The sequence below is a fragment of the Ixodes scapularis genome, unplaced genomic scaffold (assembly GCF_016920785.2).
Source record: "Ixodes scapularis isolate PalLabHiFi unplaced genomic scaffold, ASM1692078v2 PGA_scaffold2__306_contigs__length_199485367, whole genome shotgun sequence".
In the NCBI taxonomy this organism is placed as follows: domain Eukaryota; kingdom Metazoa; phylum Arthropoda; class Arachnida; order Ixodida; family Ixodidae; genus Ixodes; species Ixodes scapularis.
Genome location: NW_024609857.1, coordinates 92,052,680 through 92,077,414, shown reverse-complemented (window position 1 = coordinate 92,077,414; position 24,735 = coordinate 92,052,680).

Below are 24,735 nucleotides of genomic sequence, written 5' to 3'. Positions count from 1 at the left end.
TAGCGATCCCCGACGTTGCCGATGCCTATGATGGACATCTTGAGAAGCTGACCTTACCCTTCTTCCCTTTTTATTTTTCGCCCAGTCCCTGTGTAAATTAAGTTTTGCTTAACTTTTTTCAACCCTAATCTGCCTTTAACTGCTCTATCGTTAATACATGGCGTCCACTGACGTCCCATAAATGCCATTGTGCTGGTCTTGTTGCTGTCCGCGTATCCTTTGGAGCACACATTTTGCATAACTGAATTTGTGTTTTTGTTTTCGGCCAAAACACGTACGAATGACAACCAGCATGATATGTGGACGTTCCGCGCAAGCTATATATATATATATATTAGGGCACCTCCTCCATTAGAGCGTTTCCAACTGCTCAGTTGGGGTCACGTGTTTTATGAACCTCGTTTACATACACGAGCAGCGAGGAGGTGGTCGAAAGAGTTGACAGTCTGCGAGCGCATCCGCCTCTCCGCCCTCTCTCCTTCTAGTCACGCGATAACGCAACGCATGCGCACTTGCGATCAATGGTCGCAATGAGTCTCCGTCATTAAATCGCAAGTGCTTTCCACGGCTCGAATTGCTCCCTCTCCTAAATCTGGGCTCGCTATATATTTTCATCCGCTCCAAACGTCCAAGTCTATACCTCACCGCTTCGCAGAGAAAAAAAGATAAAAAAAATAAAATCAGCAGCTTTTGAAGGGGTAAACATGCCGAACGCAAACATGTCGCGGCTCAGATTCAGGTGCCATTAGAATGCGACCTCTACGCAAGTCACTTGGGGCTCCCCCTTGGCCTGTCCAACGGTGGCGAGGGCAGTGGTGACACGCCAAAGCGGACCGAGTGAGACGCTCCACCACAACGCGACCATTCAATTATACTGCTCATCGTTTGTTTTTACTGCCCGGTTCCGTCGTAAAACTCTTAGAAGACGCACGGCCGTCCTCTTTGCCTCGCCCGGTTGGCCCATCGCCCGTCTTATGCGCTAATATAACATTTACGAGACCTTATTCAAGAGCTCGACTAACGATTCCCTCATTACGAATGCGTTAGCTTCAGAAGTGCAGCGGTCACAAATTCTTTGATGACCGCCTTTCTTTCTTTGGGCCGAGACAAACACCATTCAAGCACCCATTAAGGCAGAAGCTCGGCCTATTTGAGTCAGCGGTACCAAATCCCGGCCAAGACGCTCCGAAACTTGAAGAAGAATGGTTAAGATTTCAGTAGCGTGTAAACGACATGTGTGCACCCAAAATGTGCGATTAAAATTGACCATTTTTTTCTGAAGCCTTAGAAATCCACACGCTCGCAATATGGAGAAATTCGTTAATATGGTATGTTATGAGTGGCATTGGACGGCCATTTGAATCACTTATCCTCTAGAACAGTCGCAGTGGTCGAAGCTTTGTCCTTTGAAAGAGTCATTTACTGATATATGTTCCGAGGTAAACACACTTCCATTTTGACTTGAAAAGTAACGCTTACGTTTTTAGAAGTAATTGGCACCTCTTCAAACAATACTCTGGTCCTGTGATCAAGAAACGTGTTGAAGTATCCTTCTTTTTTTCAAAAATGGCCTTCTCGGTTCTGGCAAGGCCTTTCCACATCTTTTTGCTGTTATTGTGCTCTGAAAGAACGCGTACTGTTGTTTTTAATTCCCACTGATATTTTGTTCTTAACTGAAACACCAACTACCTCACCATATGACTGACTACCCCACTCGCTGCCAACTGATCATACAGAGCGATTTGCATAGACAATCAGCGGAGTGTCACACGGGACGACACAACCACATCGACAAGACAGCACGGACTGGCTCAGTACACGGTCGTGATCGACGGAAGCTTGGATTCAGGAACCATAGACCCGTCGAGAAGTTAATCAGAAAGTCCGGTGTAGCGAACACTGAGCTTCAATCTCCGAGAGCGTCCAGAGTTAACGCTGTCGAGGCTTTAGTGACTGTAATATTTCTCGAGAGGTGTACCGCACACATTAGCGGGATGCATGCGTCTGGATACATTAAATTATGATGCAAATCACGCGCAACGATTTCGTGGATCAACAATCCAACCGTCGCGCAGTGATTAACCTAAGAAAATTCTTCTTTTAATATTTTTTTCGCGGTGCAACAAAACGACCAGGCGTTGTAAGGAAATGCTCGCATTGGGTTAATTATCACTTTAAAATATTATACCACCGTGGCTATGCGTGTACTTGCCGTGCCTCAGCCATTTTGTTTAACCGAATGTGCGTTACTTCGACGCCGCTTGAGCCAGTCAAAATTCATCTTGCATATCGCGGTTCGTGTAAATGGAGATTCACACACTTGCGTCGAGTCCGACCGATGGCGAGGGTTGCCATGGCGACAGCTACGTCGGTTTTAACAAGACCGGTTTTTACCCCGTTTCGTTGGAGTCGATGGAGCTGTTGCCATAGCAACCCTCGCCATCGGTCGGACTCGACGCAAGTGTGTGAATCGCCTTTAAAGGTCGACGTACAACCTCTGTCTTTTGCAGGGAAGATAATCCTGTTAGCGCCCTCCTCTCCTAAACTGCGAAGGGAGCCGTGTTGGGGCAAGTCGAAAGGTGGAGAGGGTATGGGAGATGAGGAAGTGAGGAAAAGTGGAAAGCGCAAACGTTACGTCGGCCCTTAAGTTGTAACTGCAGCTTTCCTTTCAACATAGGGCCCAGCCAACACCGCCTAGAATATTCAAAGCCAGCGCACTCGAATTTTGACGTAATCATACACACATCTACACTCGAAAAAAAATCGTTATTGAAAAGTTTTTTCACGCTTCAGGAACTATTTTAGCTCGTGAAGAACGGTTTCGCCTCAAGCCCTGTCGCCCCCTGGCACCCTAGAAAGGCAACCGGGCGACGAAGAAGTTTTTCGCGCCAAAAAAAAAGGAGCTTAAAAGAACCCTTACTTTCAAACTTAGAAAAAAAAACTAACGTAAAAAATTTAGGTTTTTGTTTTTCACGAAGACACCCTTTTAGTGGGTGTTTAAAAGAACGTTTTTGTGGTGCAAAATATGGACAAGCCGAATAAACCGTCAAGCCGGGGTCGCACCGCTGCCGACATTTTGCAAAAGACAGTCTGCATACACGAGTCACCGCACTATCCGTGGTTCGAATGCCGCGTGTCAAGTTTCCTCCTTGAACTCATTGCCCTACGGCATTCGAAGCACGGATCTCACGGTGACTCGCGTTCGAATCTGGATGCAGTCTGTCTTTTGTGCTATGTATAAACTAGTGTGACACCGACTTGACAAGTGTTTTACGACCAACTTTTTTTCCTTTTTGTTTCTGTAGCGCAGACACAAATTTGGCACGAGCGGTCCGTCAACGTTCGACTGGGACTCGTGCTCACTAAGTGCGTCTCGAACGAGGCTCGGGCTCGGGCTCGGGCTCGGGCTCGGGCTCGGGCTCAATTGCTGTGCTGGCGCCATCCGAGTGTTATGACATTACTCGGAAGGAAAGGAAGCTCTTCCCAGGCTTTGATTATTCTAGGTGGTGTCGACCCAGTGCACTTTTGTCGTACGTCATCTTAGGTGTCCTTGCACAGCCGCGACTTCTGCCTAAAAACAAGCCAAGATAAATTTCGCGACGTTTATCCACCACTGGACTACCGAGATACTCGATCTATTTAAAGAATGCGCCATTAGATCATAGCTGTTATCCATTCAGTCTTGATTGCGTGTATCGCTCTTCAAACGTCTATGATATTTTTGGCTCAGTTTACTCACACTGTTAAATCTACATGGCAGGGTGCCATACTTAAAATCTGCTAATTTTTTTCGAGTATTTTTTATTTCTTTATTTGGGGTTTATTATACAAACATGTGCGGTTAGTCGGCGGCTTCGATTCGTCAATAAGAGCATCTGACAGGCGATAAAATATTTGCTCCTTGTCGCCTCTGATCGAAATACACTCGGCACAATGTGTCGCATGTTTGGAGCTTGTCAAGGCCCTCCTTTGAGTCGTCCCCACTTTGCTGCTTATACAGCTTTCGAGTCTAGGTGACACGAACTACCGCAAGGACAACTCTCTAAGACATTCTGTGAAATAAAAGATGTTCGAGGAAATATCAAAATTCGAATCGATTAGCGTGCTATGATATCCAGGCTATTACAGTTCTGGGAAATATTAGGATATTTTGTCCAGAAAAAAAATTGATCATTTTGGGATTCATTCCCAAAATGATTAATTTTTTATTAATTATTTTTTTATAATTAATGATTAACCCACGGGATTCAGTGCAAAAAAAATGTATAGCTGTGGAAGAAAAACTACAGTCGTCCAAAAGGTTAATTGCTTGTTATTGATATTCTGTGACTCTCATCTAAAATACACCCGGGGAACTTTACAATGTCCGTTGTTGTTCAGATGAAATTCTCATTTTAGTGCATGCGCCGAAGCGTAAATGTAAAAAAAAAAGGTGGGGGAAAATCCATAAATAAATCGAACGCATATCAAATTAGGTTTCAGACGTAACCGTCTGAACACTGACCCAATACCTGAACAAAGTGATATCCTTGCAGAACACGACTCCTTCCTATTTTCGTCAGGGACAATTTTACGCTTCATCGGCGCGTGCACTTAAAGCGGATTAACGTACGGCGGGCCAGGAGCTATTCGCGTGGGCGACTATGAAGGGCTACATCGTGCCCGACAAAAGCCCCTCGTGTTCTATGTGAACAGCCCTTAGTCTATACGCGTGCATAATTGGTGAAAATATCGGACTATAAGGGCCGCTTTTTCCAGGTCGTTTTCTACAGAGCTCGATGATGACCCAAGGCCCACTGCGTTCTTTACGTCATCTTCCCCGATCGAACACCGTGCACAAATTGGCTCCCAGGGCGGCGTCAGAGTTCGGATGTGACTGCAGTCGGTGCTGCTTCACTGATTGAGCACGAGCCCCAACCGAACGCTGACACAGCGTTTCGTTTTCGTCAGCCGGGCACTGTATCAGAAACACAAGCGCTTAATTCCTGTTGTTGAATTGTCCCTATTGGTTTAATTGACAACTTGGCCGTTAGGAACGCGACAGTTGGATCCCCTATTCAATAGGGCATAGTAATTCCTAAAGTAAAAGGAATGGGAGAAAGATGGCGAAAATACATGTCCCCCCCCCCCCCCCCCCCCCCGGGTTCCATTTCCCCTTTCCGAAAAAAAAAAAAAAAAGAAGCAGTTGTTTTTTTCTGCGTTCGTGTTAATAGAGAGTTTTAGCAAACTCCCGGTACGATACCGGCACGATGACGATACGGTTCGGGTGCAAGGTCTTCGTTACTACACACGCGCGACGTTACCGTAGGCGTACCGGCCAGCCGACAATCCGCTACTGGAACACTCGGGGCTATGAAGTTTCTGCTATATTTCATCTCACCTTAGCATGGACCACGGTGTAAGATACACCCTTTAGGTGAGGACACGGCGGGGCTGAACGCGCGGCGCGAGGAACCATATCGTGTTCGTTCGACGGGCATCCGAAAGGCTGCATTATTCCGCGGCCACCGTGCCCGCGGCTGACAGTGTCGCCGGCGGCCAAACGGCGAAACTGTGTGAGAGCGACAAAAAAAATGATCTCGTTGCCATGACACCCCGGTACACCGTGGTTTTTCTGCACGAGCGACAACCTCGCTGGAGCTCTGCGCGTGTGGAGCATAAGGCGGCACGAGCCGTCTTTGCCATGCCCACGGGTCGACGGGTGATCTGCCGGCGCCGCTTGAAACCATAGTGAGAGAGAGAGTGAAAAGCGAACTTTATCTGCACTGCGCGAGGAGCGCGCTGTCCTCACCCGAAGAGTATTATCTTACACCGTGGCATGGACTAACTGCGAAGGCTGTGCAAGCTCAAGCGGGTAGCCTTGATTGCCTTAAGAACACTCGCTGCACGAGCGTTCGTGCAGCCACCAAGGCTTCATCAAAAGAAAATAGCTCGCGCTTTTACAGGCATGGCTAACAATAGTCCATGCTAAGGTGAGACAAAGTATAGTGGGGCGAATTCCGCCCCTATTATAAATACGCGCTCTACAAACAAACGCTATACTTCGTTTCAGCTTAGGTCCAGACGCAGCCGATGCTACAAGCGCGAGCTCCGGGTTTTCGGCGTCCTTGCCATTACTCACTTGCACTGCACGAGAGTGTTACCAAGCACACGCGCTCGTGCAATGCTAGCACTGCTCAGGGTCACATGCTCGCGCTCGTATAGCATCGGCTGTGTCTGGACTTAAGCTGAGACGAAGTATTGGGGAGGAGATCGAGGAGTGGCGCTCCCTAGCGGCCACCTCGGGAACTAACGCTGCGTGGCAAACAACCCCTCCGACCACAGTCACTAGTGCATTCGCTGCAATGGAAGACGACGATGCAAGGCTCGTCAAAGATATGTAACACTATTCTTTTGTCCTAAACGCATATAAATCTAGTCCCCTCTTACGTTCAATGTCATCGAAGTCCTCTTGGAAGGACGACAAGCGCATGTATGGTTACGCGCGAGCGTGCCAGGCCAGTCGCGTCGTGTCGGTTGCACCCGCTGGTTCCTGCGCGGACGGCGCGGCGTCCGTGCTTTTCTAAATTATTCACAAAACACACACATCGCTTTTTAGTCACACCGCCTCTTGCGACAATCCTGGACGATATCGGCGAAGGCAAGTGATGTCTCGTTGATGGACACGACATGCTAAAAAAACTCTATGTAAGCTGTTTTTCATATAAATCAAAAAAGTCCTTCTAGGAAAATCCGTAAACTATGGGTTACGAAGGAATTACTTGAAAAAATTCGTATAAAAAAAGCGCTATATTAAAAATTTGTGAAAACAAAGGAGAGTGGAGTGGGTAAACTTTATTTTAGCCTGCAGTAAAACGCGCGCTTGCGCGCGCGCTCCGGACGGGGCCTACATCGTCTTCTGGGCGCTGGGTCCCTGCCGGGCCAGCGCCCCGATGACCTGCTGGACGGCCCAGAGTTGTTGTTCTTGATTATCGCTCCCTGCGGCTGCTTCAAGTCGCAGCGGGATGCTCCCAGACTTTGATTCTTCCGGGTACTTGATACAATCCCACAGCATATGTGCGAAGCCGGCCGTCTCCCTTCGGCAGACTCTGCACTTGTCTGTCGGGTGCGCCTCGGGATACATTCTATGCATCAGCAACGGGGAGTGAGCCCGTCTGCAGCTGTCTAAATAAAACGGCTTGTTCTCGACTGAGCCCCGAGCAAGGTGGTGGGAGAGTTCTGCGAGCTAGGCGGAAAGCCTTGGTTATCTCGTTGTAGTCGGTCATTCGGTCCTTGGTGCTGAACCACAGCGGCCAGTCGGTCGAGGCGCGGTCCGTTAGCGCCTCGGCATGTGCTGTCTCGTTGTGGTTGGCGTTTCGATCCGACGCCTCGCCCGCGGGGAACCATTTGATTCTCACTTGTTTGCTGCCGCCGTCGTTCTTGGTTGACTGCAGTATGCGCACCGCTTCCTTCGATATCATGCTTTTGGCATAATTCCTCACCGCCTGCCTCGAGTCAAGGAGATAAAAATTAAATTTTCAAACGTTATCGCAACCAGTTAAACAGTGAACTTCGAAACGCTCGAGAAACATATTTTGTTCATTTCTTTTCGACGTGTGATAATAGAACTTATATGGAAAAAGCTAAAACTGTCCTAAATCGTACATGCACCCTAAAAGAAGTAGAAACGAGAGAGAAAGAGATAAGTTTTTTTATTATGGTATTATGGAGATGTTGGTATTCCTTAAATGACACCGGCTACTCCATAGCGAGAAAGAGAGAGAAAATATATATGAATGAAAAGAAGAGCATGAAAGGAAAAGAATAAAAATAAAATGCATAAAGTATAACCGTAAAAAAAAACTTACAAACAAATCTAATTACAATTGCGAATAAGACGACCGTTTAGGAGTCGTGCACCGATTTGCTAAATTACATATATAGTCATTCCCGTTGAAATTGACGCACGTACGCACTTAATAATCATACGCGATTCTAGTGTCCTTTAGAAAGTCATGAATGATATTCATTGCTCTGTCTTGTTTTTTACGCGTCGGCCAGAGCCCCAACAACTTGGTCGGAGACAGGGGTCTATCATCTCATATTTGAAGGCGAATCTCCATCCGGCGCCTTTCATGTCGAAAGCGTTCACAGTCAGGGAGGATATGTTGTACCTCCTGATATGGTTCTCCACAGTCACATCTTGGCGAATCTCGGCGTTTAATTCGAAATAAAAAGCTGTTAGTAAAGGCCACTTCAAGTCTGAGTCGATGAATTAATGCGTCGTATTTCCTTTTCATCCCGGTGTGCGGCGGAAGCTCAAAATCCGGGTCGATATATGGTAGGAGAGTCTCTGTTTAAGTGTCCTTTAGCCAGCACTGCCGACAACGTAGATGGCGTAAGTGACGAATAATGAATTTCGCATCTCCAGAGGTAAAGGATATCGCTTCCATTGCGTCACCGTCGTGAGCTTGAGCTGCCAGGTGATCAGCCTCTTCATTTCCGGCGATTTGGCAGTGGCTCGGTATCCATTGTAGTCTGACGTTATGTCCGTGGAGTCGAGCTTGTGCTAACTTGAGTTGCACCCGATATAGAGTGGTCGCCTGGGAAGTATGAAGGTGCATGCCCTGTAATAACTCTAGGGATGATTTTGGGTCCGTTAGAATAGCCCAGTTTGATGGTGTAACGAATGTTTCAATGAATGATGATGCTGAAAGCATTGCATGTAACTCCGCTGACCTCGAGTATGTATGATGGGACAATCGAAAACATTGAAATGTGTCTAACATCGGGATTGAGTAAGCAGATGTTGACCCCTTGTTAGATGTTGACCCGTCTGTGTAAATATGAATGTCGTCTTGGTAGCGTGCCTCTAAATGGGAGAGAGACATTGTCTTCGCCACCATGGGGGCCACCGAAGATTTTTATCCAAAACCAGGAATTTCGGTCTGTATCTTCAGTGGCGGAATTGTCCATGAAGGGTTGATTAGACTTGGAAGCCAATGCACATGATAGGGTGCTACGACGGGTAGTGCGACGAGAAGTCGGTGAAAGTTAGACTCCGTCCGTCGAAGTATCTTTTGGCACAAGGGTCGGGCATGTGAGTGCAAAGCCAGTCGAAGACAATGACGGCATGTTTCTTGCTCCCGGAGAACAGGTACTGGAGGTTCCTTGGCCTCAGCAATGACGAGGTCACTAGATGTTGCGCGGGGGAGTCCAAGGCATACGCGCAAACTTCGCGCAATCATGTATGTTAAGCGTTTCTCCAGTGTTGGTGAGAGGCCATGTAAAACAGGAATAGAGTATGCGATAGTCTGGCGTACTAGAGCTGTATGCAATAGCAGTAGTCCATCAGTCGTGCCTCCCCCATCCGGCACCTGCCACATATCTAATACCCTAGTTACACGGGCGCTCTCAACTGCCATTGAGTTCAATCACAGTTATCGGCCCCAACTGTGATTGAACTGAACTGAACTGAGATGGTGCTACACGGCTCTCTAGAACCCAGTTGAAGCTAAAACGAAACTAGTTATTGTGCCTCGTGATCAGTCTAATTCTTAAAGTAATCTACTCGGAGAAACATATTTTATTTACTATAAGTATATCGTACATCATGTTCAATACCTTGTTGCTTTTTAGCGGCGTTTACATCAGTACCAAAGCAAATGCAAGGCTAAGTTGCGCATATTTTAGGCTAGGTGGAGCTAGCTACAACCCGCTACGATGGGTGCACCCAATACTATCTGTCCATTCACACAGCTGGCCCCGCCGCCATCTTCGCTCGTTTGGTGGCTTGCCGGCTAGCCGGGATCGTTTTAGCGGCAGCTCGGACGCCTAAAGCTATTCCTTCCCGGATATTTTGCTGCTACGATTCTTTCTAGACGCCTCCCCCTGCATTCCGAAACAGTAAGTGCCTCGGAAACGATGGTCGGCGGCAGCGGTCCCGCGGACAGGCGCCATGTTACCTCAGTTGGGGAAGTCCGTTCAGTTGAACTGAGGTAGGGGAGCTCAGTTGAACTCAACTGTCATTAGCGGCTGGATGACAGTTGGCGCCGCCGTGTAACTCCGGCCGATCGCGATTGAGTCAACGACAGTTGACTCAATGGCAGTTGAAAGCGCCCGTGTAACTAGGGTATAAGAACGTTCATGACTCTGTTAATTTTTTCCTCAAGCATGTTAATATGTTTGGATACATGGTTTTGCGCAAAAAAGACGGACACAAAAGAGAAAAACAAAACTCTTGTGTCCGTCTTTTTTGCGCAAAACCATGTATCCAAACGTTCACCAACTCGCCCAACAACAAACTATTTTACAGTATGTTAATATGTCTTGACCATGTGAGGGAGCAGTCCGGCGTAACTCCAAGAAAACGATGCCACTTCACCTTTTCAATCTGTTGTCCTTGAAGTTCAATTTAATATTCTTAAGGTGCTTCCTAGTAAATAGAAGAAATGCAGATTTTTGAACTGAAATGTCCATGCCCCTTTCACGAAGATAACTGTATGTGTCATTAAGACCATGCTCCAGTTGTTCTTGTAGTTTGGTCTCAGAAGATCCAGATACCCATATACAAATATCATCAGCGTAGATGGACACATTCAGTGGTGAAGGAAGTTTACTTGGCAGTTCAGCCATGACTACATTGAAGTGGGGCTTAACACGCTGCCTTGTGGCACACCTGGTGGAGTTCGTGTTGCTTGCTATTTCCCTCACTCGTGCTTACAAATATCTTCCTGTGCATGAGAAAGTTGCGTATACGGCGGATCATACGGCCTCGTACCTTAAGCTGTAGAAGTCCACGGAGAACGTGTTCGTGACTCACGGTGTCATAAGCGCGATGTAACGTCTAGAAATACAGCGATCGTGATATTTCCGGATAACCGTTCATGTTCAATAGTTGTTACAAGATCTAAGACTGAGTCTATAGTGCATCGTCGAGGTCGAAATCCTGTTAATGGTTCCGGTAATACATCGGTTGTTTCCATCCACCATTGTAGACGTGAATGTATCATTTTTTTCGAAGATTTTTACTACACAACTTGTCAGACTGACTGGGCAAAATGATCCCAGTTCTTTCGGTGTTTTTCCCGACTCCAGTAATGGAATTATCTTCGCTAGTTTCCATGAAGCTGGGAAGGTTTCTCTATTCCACACATCATTGTAAATATCAAGTAAGCTGCGCAGTGTTCCCGGCCCGAGATTTGTAAGTGCTTCATAACGAATGTGATCATGCCCAGGGGCTGTATGCTTACGAATCGTTCGTAACGCCTCATTAAGTTCATGAATGGTGAAATTATAGTCGAGTTGCTAGTGTTGGGAATGAATTTCTTGAGCAACGTCTTTCAGTGCAGCTTCGTGTGAGGCACAATATTCTGGCGATAACATTGCCACAGCTGGTTGAGATATTGAAGCACAAAACTCATCAGCCACTATCACGTCGGATGTTCCTCGTGAAAGTGCCAGTGCCCGAAATGGACGTCGTTGCGTAACAGGGAACCTAAGCGAACGTAATATGTTCCATAGCATCTTAACTTGGGTGAAAGGTGAAAATCTGGCACAAAGCTTTCTCCCATGACGCTTAGCCAGCTTTTGTAGCTGTCGGCGCATTTAAATATGAAGGTGTTGAGCCTCGCTATAGTCTTCAATTATCCCAGATCTCTGATACCTTCTTTCAGCTTTGCGTCTTATAGCCCGCAGTCTTTCATATTCGCCATTCACACAACCACGGTCTTTTGGAACGGGCACCTTACGTGTAGCCTTTTCAAAAGTTCTGCTAAAGAAGTTTTCGAAGTCTTCGAGAGACTGAATCTCTTCAACCTGTTTGTTATTTAAAAAGCGGAACATTTTCCAGTTGGTAAAGTGTGCCTGGTGCGGAACACGATTAGCAACAATCCGGGGATGGTGTATCAGTATGGGAAAATGATCACTGCCACGCGTGTCCAAGTCTGTGCGCCGGTCAAACTCATGTGAATGATCGGAGGAACACAAGGTCAGGTCTAGGCAGCTTGAATAGTTTATACCTTTCAAGTATGTTGGAGGGCCGTCAATCAGAATGCTCATATCATACTGGTCTACAAGGCTTTCGATAAGGTTTCCTCGAGGATCGCAGTGGGATCCGCCCCATAGGGTATGATGGGCGTTGAAATCTCCGCAAACAACGTAGGGACGTTCAAGTCTTGTGAATAATGCCTCGAACTCTGTTCTTGTCACGGTCTTCTGCGGTTCTATATATGCGCCTACTACACTAAGTGAGGTCGTGCCACAACTGACTTTGCAGACGACCTACTCCAATGCACTTGAATCTGAAGTAAATAACAGAATCGAGCCAAATTCTTTAAGCACCCCGACTAAGCATCGACTTGTTCCTTTTGGCCTCTTTGATTGGTACATAACCTAGTTAGCAAGTCGAAATTGATTATTTACACGCGCCTCTGATATTACCAGAATGGGGAAAGAGTATTGTGCAACAAATTGTCGAAAGTCCCCTGATTTTCCTTGGAAGCTGTTAGCATTCCACTGGAGGATAGATGTGCGCTTATAGACCTAGCCATGGAGGTATCCACTCACCAATGGGCATGTTTACCTGATGAGTGGTTCCATGGCCAGTATTGCACTAACTTTCGGAAGGTCGCTAGAACCGGGCAGCGTTCTGATTGTTGCTCTAAGCGCAGCAAAAAGCCTGGGAACAATAACTTGTCCAAGGTAGTTTTGTTGTTCCTGGGGTATTCTACCTGGAACTGCAGCAGCTGGTGGGTTGCGCTCGTTGTTCTTTCCTGTGCGAGGTGCTGCTACCGGCGGCCGTGTCGTAGGATCCAAGGTATTTCTTGACGGGGGAATGTCTCGCTGTAACATTGCTTTTGATCTGCTCCTATCCTCTTTTGGTGCCCCTTGTACGACGTCAGAGTACGTTATCTTCGGTGATATCTTTGGATTTGCAGGTGGCGGTGGCCTTGACAAACGTACAATGTCTGTGTTCGGGTTCGGTTTCTTTGCTTGATAATCTCTACCGTTCACGAGTTCCTTCTTATGTATGTTTGTCGCGGACTTCTTGCATGGGCATCCAGCAAACGTTGAGGGATGTGGACCTTCACAGTTGGCACACTTTGGGTCTTGCAAAGATGTACACGCCTTGTGATTGTGCGGCCCAGCGCACACTTTACAACGTTGTGGACCACGGCAGAATTTTGAAGTCTGCCCATATCTTTGACAGTGAAAGCATTGGATGGGTGGGCTAAAGTATTCCTCTACAGGGTGAGATGTGAACCCCATTAAAATGCGCTGCGGCATTGGGCGATCCGGACGGAAACGAAGAATGACGCTCTCAATCTTCTGTTCTTCGACTTTGCCGTCATCCTGTCGTCTGTAAGCAATCTGGCGCTGAACATAGAAGACGCCGAAATCTTTTAAATATTCGAGTAGCTCACCGTCCGAGTATTCAAGAGGGACTCCTTTGATTTTCCCGAGGTTCCATGAGTACGACTCGGGGACACTTGTGGTCACCTCAATGGTACAAAGCGATGTAACAGCAAGAAGCCTGTTTGCCGCTAGGAGAGAATCCACGCTAACAGCAAGGCTGCCATCCTTGTTGATGCGTTGCGAGAGCAGTTTCTCTTTAACGATGCCAATCACTTCGTTGGCAAAAACATTGAGATTGGTGCGCCAGAACGATTTTTCACTGTTGACTGTTTTGAAGACTACTGGTATCCCTGCAGGGCGGTTTTTCTTGTATCGGACTTCAGTGAAAGGGTTCTTGTAATCGCCCAGGTCGACGTCTTGCATGTGATCCTGACTGCCTCCCTCCGATGGGGCGAATGTGCCGTGAACGGTGTAGGTAGAGGTTCGGTCGTCGTCGGATAGTGGATCTTTATCAAAGTCCGGGCATCGTCGCTTGGTTGGGATTTTTATAGTGCTGGTAGCCATGACAACTGGTGGCATGGCTACGGCGTTCTGAGTTGGCTGCTGAGCACTTGCATGTGATGGTTCGGGTGTTCCGCCCTCGGAGATCCCTGGTGCCAGCGATGGAGCTCGTTCAGACATCCTGGAGGTCCTCGGCCCGGGGCTACTGGTGAAGTACCACCCTGGGCCGGGACCGGGAAATTGCTGCTTGGTGCCGGAAATTAAATTTCATGGCTTATCACCCGTAAAATAAAAACAGATGCCGTTTTCAAGGGAGCAGATGCAAAAGGCTTCCAATATCTCTAAACTTCGTCGTCTTTCCTCAAGTAGAAACGATAAAATGCGATGGTGAGGAAGTGACAGGAAAAGCATTAGGAAATGTATTCAATGATTATTTCGTGAGTTTAGTTAAAGACACCCCAGACTCAGACGCTTGCAAGTTTGTATATTTTCGAAATTGTGCGTCCATGTTCCTTAGTCCATCTGTCTTCAGTGCATTAAAAAACAGTAAAAGTTGTGACACCGACGGTTTACAGATAAAGCTTGTAAAGTATGTAATATATATTATTTCCCCTTGTCTGACTCATATATCCAACCTCTCCTTGCAAAATGGCGTGTTCCCCAAGCGAGTGCAACTGGCGAAAGTAACGGTTTTATATAAGAAAGGTATTAAAGATGAACTAGGCAATTGTAGACCGGTTTCGATTTTGCCAGTGTGTTCGAAGGGCCTAGGGAACATTTTACTACTACAAATGACTTCATTTGCAGATAATTATAATCTAGTAAGTTCATCTCAATATGGCTTCCGCAGTCAGCGGTCCACTGAACTTGCTCTTCTTGAACAGAAAGAATATATTCTTAAGAACTTTGAAAATAAAAGCTAACTCTCGGTGTCAGGCACGATGCCAGGATTTTGTTTCAGGAAGGGGGGGGGGGGGGGGGGGGGACCACCCATGACAAAATGCTGCATGAGGGGGAGGGGGGAGAGGAGGTCCCAGCAAGATGGAAGATTTCGGGGGGCGGGGGGGGGGGGGGGGCGGGCCCCGTGGCCCCCCCCCCCCCCCTTCCCCCCTGGCTAAGTTCCGGCTCGGTGTATTCATTGACTTTATAAAAGTGTTGCTTGGTGCCGGAAACTAAATTTCACGGCTTATCACCCGTAAAATAAAAACATATGCCGTTTTCGAGGGAGCAGATGCAAAAGGCTTCCAATATCTCTAAACTTCGTCGTCTTTGCTGAAGTAGAAACGTCGTCTTTCCTCAAATAGCAGTTGATTATCTTGATCATAATTTGCTATTTAAAAAAATAGAAATGTATGGATTCCGTGGTCAATTGTTACTACTTATAAACTCATATTTGTCTTCCCGTCATCAATACGTACACATTAATGGTCATTCATCAGCAATAAAATCTATTCGGTCAGGCGTTCCTCAGGGAAGCATACCTCCCAAACCTTAGCTCCATGTCGCATAGCCGCGTGGAATAAGGCGAACCGCCTAAGCGCGATGCGCAGTGCTTCTTCCTTTCCAATGAAGGCCTTGGCTGGGCTTCAAAATACTCGGGCAATCGAAGTGCATTTGCGAGTCTTGAAATTTCGCTCTTCTCGAACCTGAGCTATTATTTTACCTCTTAACTGTGCATCGTGGCGAGGCAAAATGGGCCATTGAATAATTTTAAATGCTTCGGGGGCGCTTTCTCACGCTCTTCGAGCATAAGTACTTCCTCAATATCGTCCTAGATGAAAGCTTCTGGCAGCAGAGGGTCAGGTAGCGCTCCAGTCACTTTTTAGAATAAAATGGACCCCCTGTCGTTACTACTGCCTTGAACCAGCTTCAATTAATTAGTGTTTCCGTTACATCGGTTGGCATCACAGTTTTCGTCTTCCTTTTGGACGTTCTGACTATAATCAAGTACTAAATTGCCGCTTCGAAATTATTCGTCCAATTCACATAAGTATAAAATGTATATAGAATGCCCGAAGAAAGTATTATTTCCGGTTCTTTTTTTTTCTTTTAGATAATAGTTCTCTATTCTGAACTAACTGAACAATTTTCTTCGATTCCCAGTTGTACAACGTGTTGTATGGCTGTGCTCGAAGCTGTACGTGCTATACACGTGCCTACGGGACGTATACCGTGATCGAGCACGGTTTGCTAAAGTTGATTTCTGAGCCCTTTACGATACTGGCATCTGGTAGTTTGAACCGGAATATTGGTCTCGTACCGGGCGTACAGCAACGATCTGCTAAAACTCTCTAATAATAGGAACTTTTATCAAACCATTACTGTGTTCCGCGTATACCGCACTACCGGAGCCTTTAAAGCGTGCTTTTAAGCGCCCGCCGTGGTAATACCGTAACCGCGGGACGCGCGCTTAAGAACATGTTTCGAAGGCTCCGGTGGTGCGGTACGCGGAACACGGTAACGGTTTGCTAGAAGTCATGTCTGCGGGCTGAAATACTCGGCTGACACGGTCATAGATCAAGCGCCGGCCCTAAGTTTCTCAGGTAGTAACTTGAACCTTGATCGGAGCACTCTCGGCCGATAAGGAAAGGCCGAACATTGAGAAAGAGACAATTTTTGTATGTTCACTTTGATTTCTGCGAGAAACTTGCAGAAGTTGCCTCCCCACTTCAAGTGATACGCATATTTCTCAGCACCCAGCGCCGCAAGAAAAAGAAATAAAATAAAGCGTCTTACAGACTGACAAAAGTGCAAGCATCCGGTCCCAAAAGTTGGAACTTTACTGCTACTTTATAGAAAAAAAAAACTATTATTGTTCTGATTATGGAAATCATAGCTTCCCCTCACTTTTTGACCATGTTTAATTGAATTGTCATTTTGAAACTCTCTCAAAGATTTTGCGATGTTTAAAAAATTCAGGATAGATATATGAAGATCCTATAATCTGCCTGACTTAGCTTAGTTTACTAATTGTAGTCATCAGTTAATGATGTTACTTTCAAGAAAATCGTCGTGATTGCTTTTTCTCGCTGTGTTTTATGAGTTTATTCAGCTTAATGACTACGAATGTACGGCTGACAAGTTATTACTTGGCTTGTAGTTATCGAATCCTTCCGTCGAATGTCTTGCTTCCGCTCTCGTGCCATATGTGCGAGCTCGTCTGGAGTTCCCAATCGTTACTGTAGCGATTCTGTCGAAGTCCTAACATAATAACAGGGCAGTATAGCGGAATCTGAATTATAGTTTTCTTTTTAAAAGAACAAAATTAACTTTCGTTTTGTCATAACAAAAAAAATCGTTAAAGGAAAAAACAGTTGTTGGCAAAACTTCCTCACTTTTTGGTGAACTATTTCAGAATGCGGCATGGGTGGACATCTTCAAGCAGTTGGACAGAAATGACGTAGCCATCAGGTTGCTGCACGGGGGATATCTTCAGGTAGGTCGCAAACGCTGGCCCCCTTCCTGCATGACTGATAATTAGGGTGTATACTTTCCGGTGTTTATTTAAGGCAAAAATCGGCGGATGTTTATCGGTGTTTATTTATTTCACCAATACGCCGTGTGCTTTTCGGTGAATTCTCTCGTCCAGACGCTAAAAACGGTGATTATTGGGGAGGGGGGGGGGGGGGGGGATTGCGAATCTACCATTGAAGACGTAAAGCAGAACACAATTCATTTACATCTTTTACACAGTCTCAGTAGTATTGCATGCATAGGCTCGTGTCTGTCACGGACGCCCGCTCCTTCCTGTTGACGACGCGCAATTTCGAGAATGCTTGCTCAACATTTGCGCTGAACACAGGAAGCCCCAAAACGTCCAACAAGGCTTGGGACAGTACTAGCCAGCTGTGACCAGCCTCTCAGGCCACTGACAGTGGTGTTCAAGCTCAACGGCCCTGGAGGACCGCTGACCTTAGAGAACAGTGAAAAAAAGACACTGTCCTGCAAGAATCCAAGACACCATAGGTCACAAAAGGAACACAGGAAAAGTACGTGATTCAGGGTAAGATGATGTGTTTGACGGAAGTTTGCGTAAAATATTTTCAGCGAAAAAATTGTTGTTTTCTTTTCAGTGAAAAAATTTTACGCAAATTTACACTAAACACATTGCTAGGGCATGTGTATTACATTGTCTATCGTTTTTTGTACTCACTCCTATCATAGTTCCCGCTGGTGGACTGATAGTATTATGAAATAAATAAATAAATAAATAAATAAATATTGAGAAATCGGTGTTTTTTGTTTGTTTTTTTGTTTTGTTTTGAACGATTTTCATTTTCGTCACCGACGGATGTTTATTGGTGTTTTATGGTTAAAACTGGGAAGTATACAGGACTTTTTCGGTGAAAAAGAAAACAGCGCTTTCTCGAAAATATGAAAAAACGGTGTTTTTCGGTTTGAACCGATTTTGTATTTTCGACACCGGCGGATGTTTATCGGTGTATTTCGGTTAAAACCGGAAAGTATACAGCCTACTGATAATCGGCTATTGCCGTGTCTTCGAATAAGGTTTGAATTCGGTCGCCAGCCCAGGCATAAATATCTGTAGTTTTTGGTTTTTTTTTTTTTTTTTTTTTTGTTCAGCTGGTTGTTTATACCTGCCGGCTTCTCATGCTTCTCGTCTTAAAGCGACCGATTTCCGCCATGTAGTTGATATTTACTGCGATGGATACCATTGATCGCCGAAGAAACGAATAGAAGGCTTGAAGGAACATACGAGGAGCTCAGTAGAGTTAAACGCAGCCCTTTTCAATCGATTATTAATATTTCCCTACAACAGCACGGACGCGAATTAATCGTGCATTTGAACAGGAGATATTTTGATATTCTTAGGTGTAAGAGGTTGCTGCCATAGATGAAGATATTCATTACGGGTTTTGTGGCAAAATAACTACGGTTCTCCACTGCACTATTCGCAACTCCAGCCCGCCGCTCTCCCTCTCGCGGACGAACGAAAAACCAGGGGACCGGGGACGACGGCGGCGACATTGGCTGGGAAACTGCGGGCTTGTAGATGCTGTTACTGCATGGTCCTGGTCGGTGTGTTTGTCATGAAGTTTTAACGGAAAAAGCGACTACGTTAATATTGGAATTGCGGCGGTTCGCTTCGCCACTTTTAGAAATCAAGATGCCCATTTTCTTAACGTATATCATCTCCGTCACCTGTGATATTCTCCTGCCCTAAGCGCTCCATATTTGTAGCCAAATAAATTAAATTTAGGACGCTGACTAGCGTCAGTGATCAGGCGAATGGTAAATCATAAAGAATCTATCCCCTTCTTTTGCGCCATCTTGTAATAACCGCCGCGCCATTTGTAGGGCGTTGGGGTTGTGGATAATTGTTTAAATTGTGAAATTAAGGGCTAATAAAACTGCCCCAATACAACCAGGTAAGACTTGGTCTGGTGTATAAGACAAATGCTTGTAATAAACGTCAGGGCGTTGTCGAATGAGACCAAAAGAGAACCCTCACTATAATATGGCATGATCAAATGAAAATAGAGAGCACACAAATTTCTACGATTGCGAGCATGGGGTTTCACTCTGAGTACCTCGCGAGCAACAGTACAGAATAGGCAGGTTGGCAAAAATATTTTGGGAGTGCTCACAAACTAGTTTATTTTCCCCGCAAAAAATATGCTCCTGTGCAAAAGTGACCAATTCGCAAGCGACACCACAACCCTTCGTAAAATCGTTTCTTGAGCTAAAGGCTCTCCCGACCAAAAAGCCCGGCTTGGTAAAATGAAGTCTATTATCTGGACCGCTGTGACTGCATGCCTACACAGAGAAGTAGTAACTTTATTAAAATCTAGAAGTCTTGATGTCTCGGTTGGTTTCGTTAACAAGCGTGAGGTTTTAGAAGGATGCTTGAGGATCTAGCAAGCAGTTGTCTGCTTAATCAATTCTTTCTATCTTCTTATGACTCGGCACACAACAGTGTGCCGTGTCATAAGCGTATGTTGAAAACTCATGTATGGCTCATGTTGAAAACATGCTAGGGCTCATGTTGAAAACAACAGTTGGGTGTCGGGTCGGGATCGGGACGATATACTATCGGCTGGGTCGGGTCGGGTCGGGCCGACATCCGGTCGGGTCGGGCCTCAAAATTCCGGCCCGCTCTGATCCCTAGTCGGAGGCTTGGAGTTGGCTATCGTCCTTAAAAGCTTTTTAAGAAACGCAGAGCGTGGCTCATAATTTTCACGCTCCTTGCTTCGTGATCCTTTCTTCAGTGTTCTTATCGGCTAATGCCGCACTCTGATTGGCTGCGTAGCGATGATGAGATGCTCGAGTATCGCCACACCCAGCATTTCTTAAACTGTAAGATATCGCAGCTGTATGTTAGACGACTGCCGTGTTTATCAAGTAGCGTCTTCTTTACTTCCGCATCTAGACTGAGGGTGGGGGACGTCCGGAGAGTACCTTTGGCGAGTCGCAATCGAGGTCCACATCTAAACACAATACATACGACCACCAGTGCTGTGCACGCGTACCTTCCTGCGTTGGTGTCTAGTTTTGTGCTTTTAGACCTTTAAACTATACTCTGCCTGCATCCTCGTTAATATGCATTTTCCGCAAACGTACATATAGAGCCATTCATCCGGCAAACTAGAAAAAGCACATTAACTTGTGATTACGCTTGCAGCACAAGACGTCGAGATGACGTCGAAATAAGGTCCTAGACGTTGGGTGACGTCGAAGTCTTAAACAAACTTTTTTATCGACGGCATTGGTACGTCCACATGAGCGGTTCCGACAACGTCAAACACGCGAATCAGTGACAACTTCATAAGCTTCAGCTCGACGTCTTCTACAGTAATTGACGTCTGTTCGACATCTTGTGTGAAAAGTTCTTTGAATGTCGAGACCGAGACGTCTTAACAATGTCCCGAGCAACACCTTGACGTCTTCGGCATTAATCGACGTCAGTTTTACGTTTTCTCCGGGAAGTGATTTGAACGTCGAGCACGAGACGTCCCCACAATGTTCTGAGCAACACCTTGACGTCAACGGCATTATTCGACGTCATTTCTACGTTTTCTCCGGGAAGCTTTTTGAACGTGGAGCACGAGACGTCCCCACAATATCCTGAGCAACACCTTGACGTCATCGACATCGTTCGACATTATTTCTATGTTTTTTTTTCGGGAGGTTCTTCGAACGTTCTGCGCCAGACGTCCCAACAATGTCTGAGCAACACCTTGACGTCATTGGGATTAATAGACGTCAGTCACAAGTTTTCTCCAAGAAGTTCTTTGAACGTTGAGCACGAGACGTACCAACAAAGTCCTGAGCAACACCTTGACGTCACCGACATTATTCAACGTCAGTTCTACCTTTTGTTTCGGAAATTTCTTTGACCGTTGAGCGCGAGACGTGCCAACAATGTCTGAGCGAACACCTTGATCGCCCCGAACAAGCGCCTTATAGAGCCTAAGATGTTGTCATATCACTTTAAAAATTTCTCGTCAATGTCAGCCTTTTTTATACTGTTCATGCAATTCACCTTTCAACCTGGCTGAGCTGCAGAGCTCTCTTACAATATTATCATTCTCGTGATTGTTGTTTTAGCAGCAATGGCTTAAAACGTCGAGAATTCAGAACAAAAACTAGGATTTAGCTCGAAATCAGCGGGGCTTTTTATAGCATTTTTAGCGTTTCTCAGTTAATATCAGCGTCTTTGAAGCTGTAAGAGAACGATAATAATATAAGAGATTTCTGCAGCTGAGCCAGGTTGAAGGGTGGACAGCATTCACAATATCGAAAACGCTGTCATTGCCCAGAAATCTTAAAAGTGATATGACAGGTCCTTGGGCACTATAGGACGCTTGTTTAGGGTGACTCCGAATTACACCCAAAACTGTGTAACCATGGAAGCCGCCGAAATTACCGATCACTAGAGAGCTGAAGGAACACCGTTCCCATGATTCCTGAAGTGCGGGCCGGGGCGCTTGGGGGATTCAGCAAATGGTCTATTCCGTCAGAATATACACATTTTTCGTTGAGTCTCGCACCCAGCCACATTGTCCCCCTATTCCGATCCGGTATGCGTACCGAACAAAAAGCAAGAGATTACAACCCCGAACAAGTAAAAAAGTATGGAAGGGTCATAACAAGAACGACTGACGGTTGTAATTCAAATGTTAACACGTTCTACTGTCGAGGCGAGAAGAAAGCGATGTTTTCACGCATACCGGAAGTTCCACAATTGAGAATGGCGACGCCCACGTAGAAAAGGTGTGTACATGCTTTCGCGAACATACCTTCGAGCAACGAAGCCAGATCCGGTTAACTCCATTTGTTCCACGGTGACCCAGGTCGAGACCGTTCTCAATTGACATCCCGTTCAGTCTAGACGTACGCTCGACGTTTTATGGTCGTTAAATGGGACGTTATTTCAACGTTGACATAACGTTGTCACAAACGTGCGCTCGGCATTTTACGATGTTAAATGGGACGTTACGATATCATTGATATGACGTTCTCAATTGACATCCCGTTCAGTCGAGACCCATACTCGACGTTTTATGGTCGTTAAATGGGACGTTATTTCAACGTTGACATAACGTTGTCACAAACGTGCGCTCGACATTTTATGCGGTTAAATGGGACGTTACGATATCATTGATATGGCGTTCTCAATTGACATCCCGTTCAGTCGAGACGCATACTCGACGTTTTATGGTCGTTAAATGGGACGTTATTTCAACGTTGACATCACGTTGTCACAAACGTGCGCTCGACATTTTATGCTGCTAAATGGGACGTTACGATATCATGGATATGACGTTCTCAATTGACATCCCGTTCAGTCGAGACGCATACTCCACGTTTTATGGTCGTTAAATGGGTCGTTATTTCAACGTTCACATGACATTGTCACAGACGTGCGCTCGACATTTTATGCCGTTAAATGGGACGTTACGATATCATTGATATGACCTTCTCAATTGACATCCCGTTCAGTCGAGACGCATACTCGACGTTTTATGGTCGTTAAATGGGACGTTATTTCAACGTTGACATGACGTTGTCACAGACGTGCGCTCGACATTTTACGCCGTTAGATGGTACATTACGATATCATTGATATGACGTTCTCAATTGACATCCCGTTTAGTCGAGACGCATACTCGACGTTTTATGATCGTTAAATGGGACGTTATTTCAACGTTGACATGACGTTGTCACAGACGTGCGCTCGACATTTTACGCCGTTAAATGGGACGTTACGATATCATTGATACGACGTCTTCAATTAACATTCCGTTCAGTCGAGACGCATACTCGACGTTTTATGGTCGTTAAATGGGACGTTATTTCAACGTTGACATGACGTTGTCACAGACGTGCGCTCGACATTTTATGCCGTTAAATGGGACGTTACGATATCATTGATATGACGTTCTCAATTGACATCCCGTTCAGTCGAGACGCATACTCGACGTTTTATGGTCGTTAAATGGGACGTTATTTTAACGTTCACATGACGTTGTCACAAACGTGCGCTCGACATTTTACGCCGTTAAATGGGACGTTACGATATCATTGATATGACGTTCTCAATTGACATCCCGTTCAGTCGAGACGCATACTCGACGTTTTATGGTCGTTGAATGGGACGTTATTTCAACGTTGACATAACGTTGTCACAAACGTGCGCTCGACATTTTACGCCGTTAAATGGGACGTTACGATATCATTGATATGACGTTCTCAATTGACATCCCGTTCAGTCGAGACGCATACTCGACGTTTTACGGTCGTTAAATGGGACGTTATTTCAACGTTGACATAACGTTGTCACAAACGTGCGCTCGACATTTTATGCCGTTAAATGGGACGTTACGATATCATTGATATGACGTTCTCAATTGACATCCCGTTCAGTCGAGACGTATACTCGACGTTTTATGGTCGTTAAATCGGACGTTATTTCAACGTTGACATGACGTTGTCACAGACGTGCGCTCGACATTTTATGCCGTTAAATGGGACATTACGATATCATTGATATGACTTTCTCAATTGACATTCCGTTCAATTGAGACGCATACTCGACGTTTTAGGGTCGTTAAAGGGGCGGTGCAACGATATGCAAATGGAATGTTTTTCACTTTACACGAGCTTGCTGGCACTAGTGGGACTCAAGGATACTCGCACGCAACGCCACTGGCCAAGAAACTCTTTTGTTGCGCTGTAATTTCGAGGACAAAACCGAGCGTTTTCATTCAATTTCTCCTTCGCAAAACCTGATGACGTAGCTCGGCGGTAGCAGTACCGCCCAGTGACGATATTTGAATCCGGCTCATAGATTGGACCCGAACATTGCGTGAGTATTCGATTTGGGCTCGTGATAATCGATAGCTCGAGAAGCATTCGGGTAGTGTCCTGTGTCCAATCGCTGCAATGACGACAAAAGCCGAACCATAACAATGTCTGGGACTCAGCGCGTGTCCTCTGCCTTGCCAACCCAGCGCATGGCTATGGTCAACATTGGCGGCATATAATCGGCTCCAGATCACGTGGCCGCGAGTTCTGGCTGCGAGTTGAGGGGGCGAACTCTGCTCGTTTTTCTTTATTTTTTCCTGCTACTTCGATTGCGTGTGGTGAAAAACGAACGGGTATTTCACAGGTCATCAACGTCAGGGATCCGTTCTAAGCGGTATTTGCGCAAAATACAAAAATCGCTGCATCGCCCCTTTAAATGGGACGTTATTTCAACGTTGACATAACGTTGTCACAAACGTGCGCTCGACATTTTATGCCGTTAAATGGGACGTTACGATATAATTGATATGACGTTCTCAATTGACATCCCGTTCAGTCGAGACGCATACTCGACGTTTTATGGTCGTTAAATGGGACGTTATTTCAACGTTGACATGATGTTGTCACAGA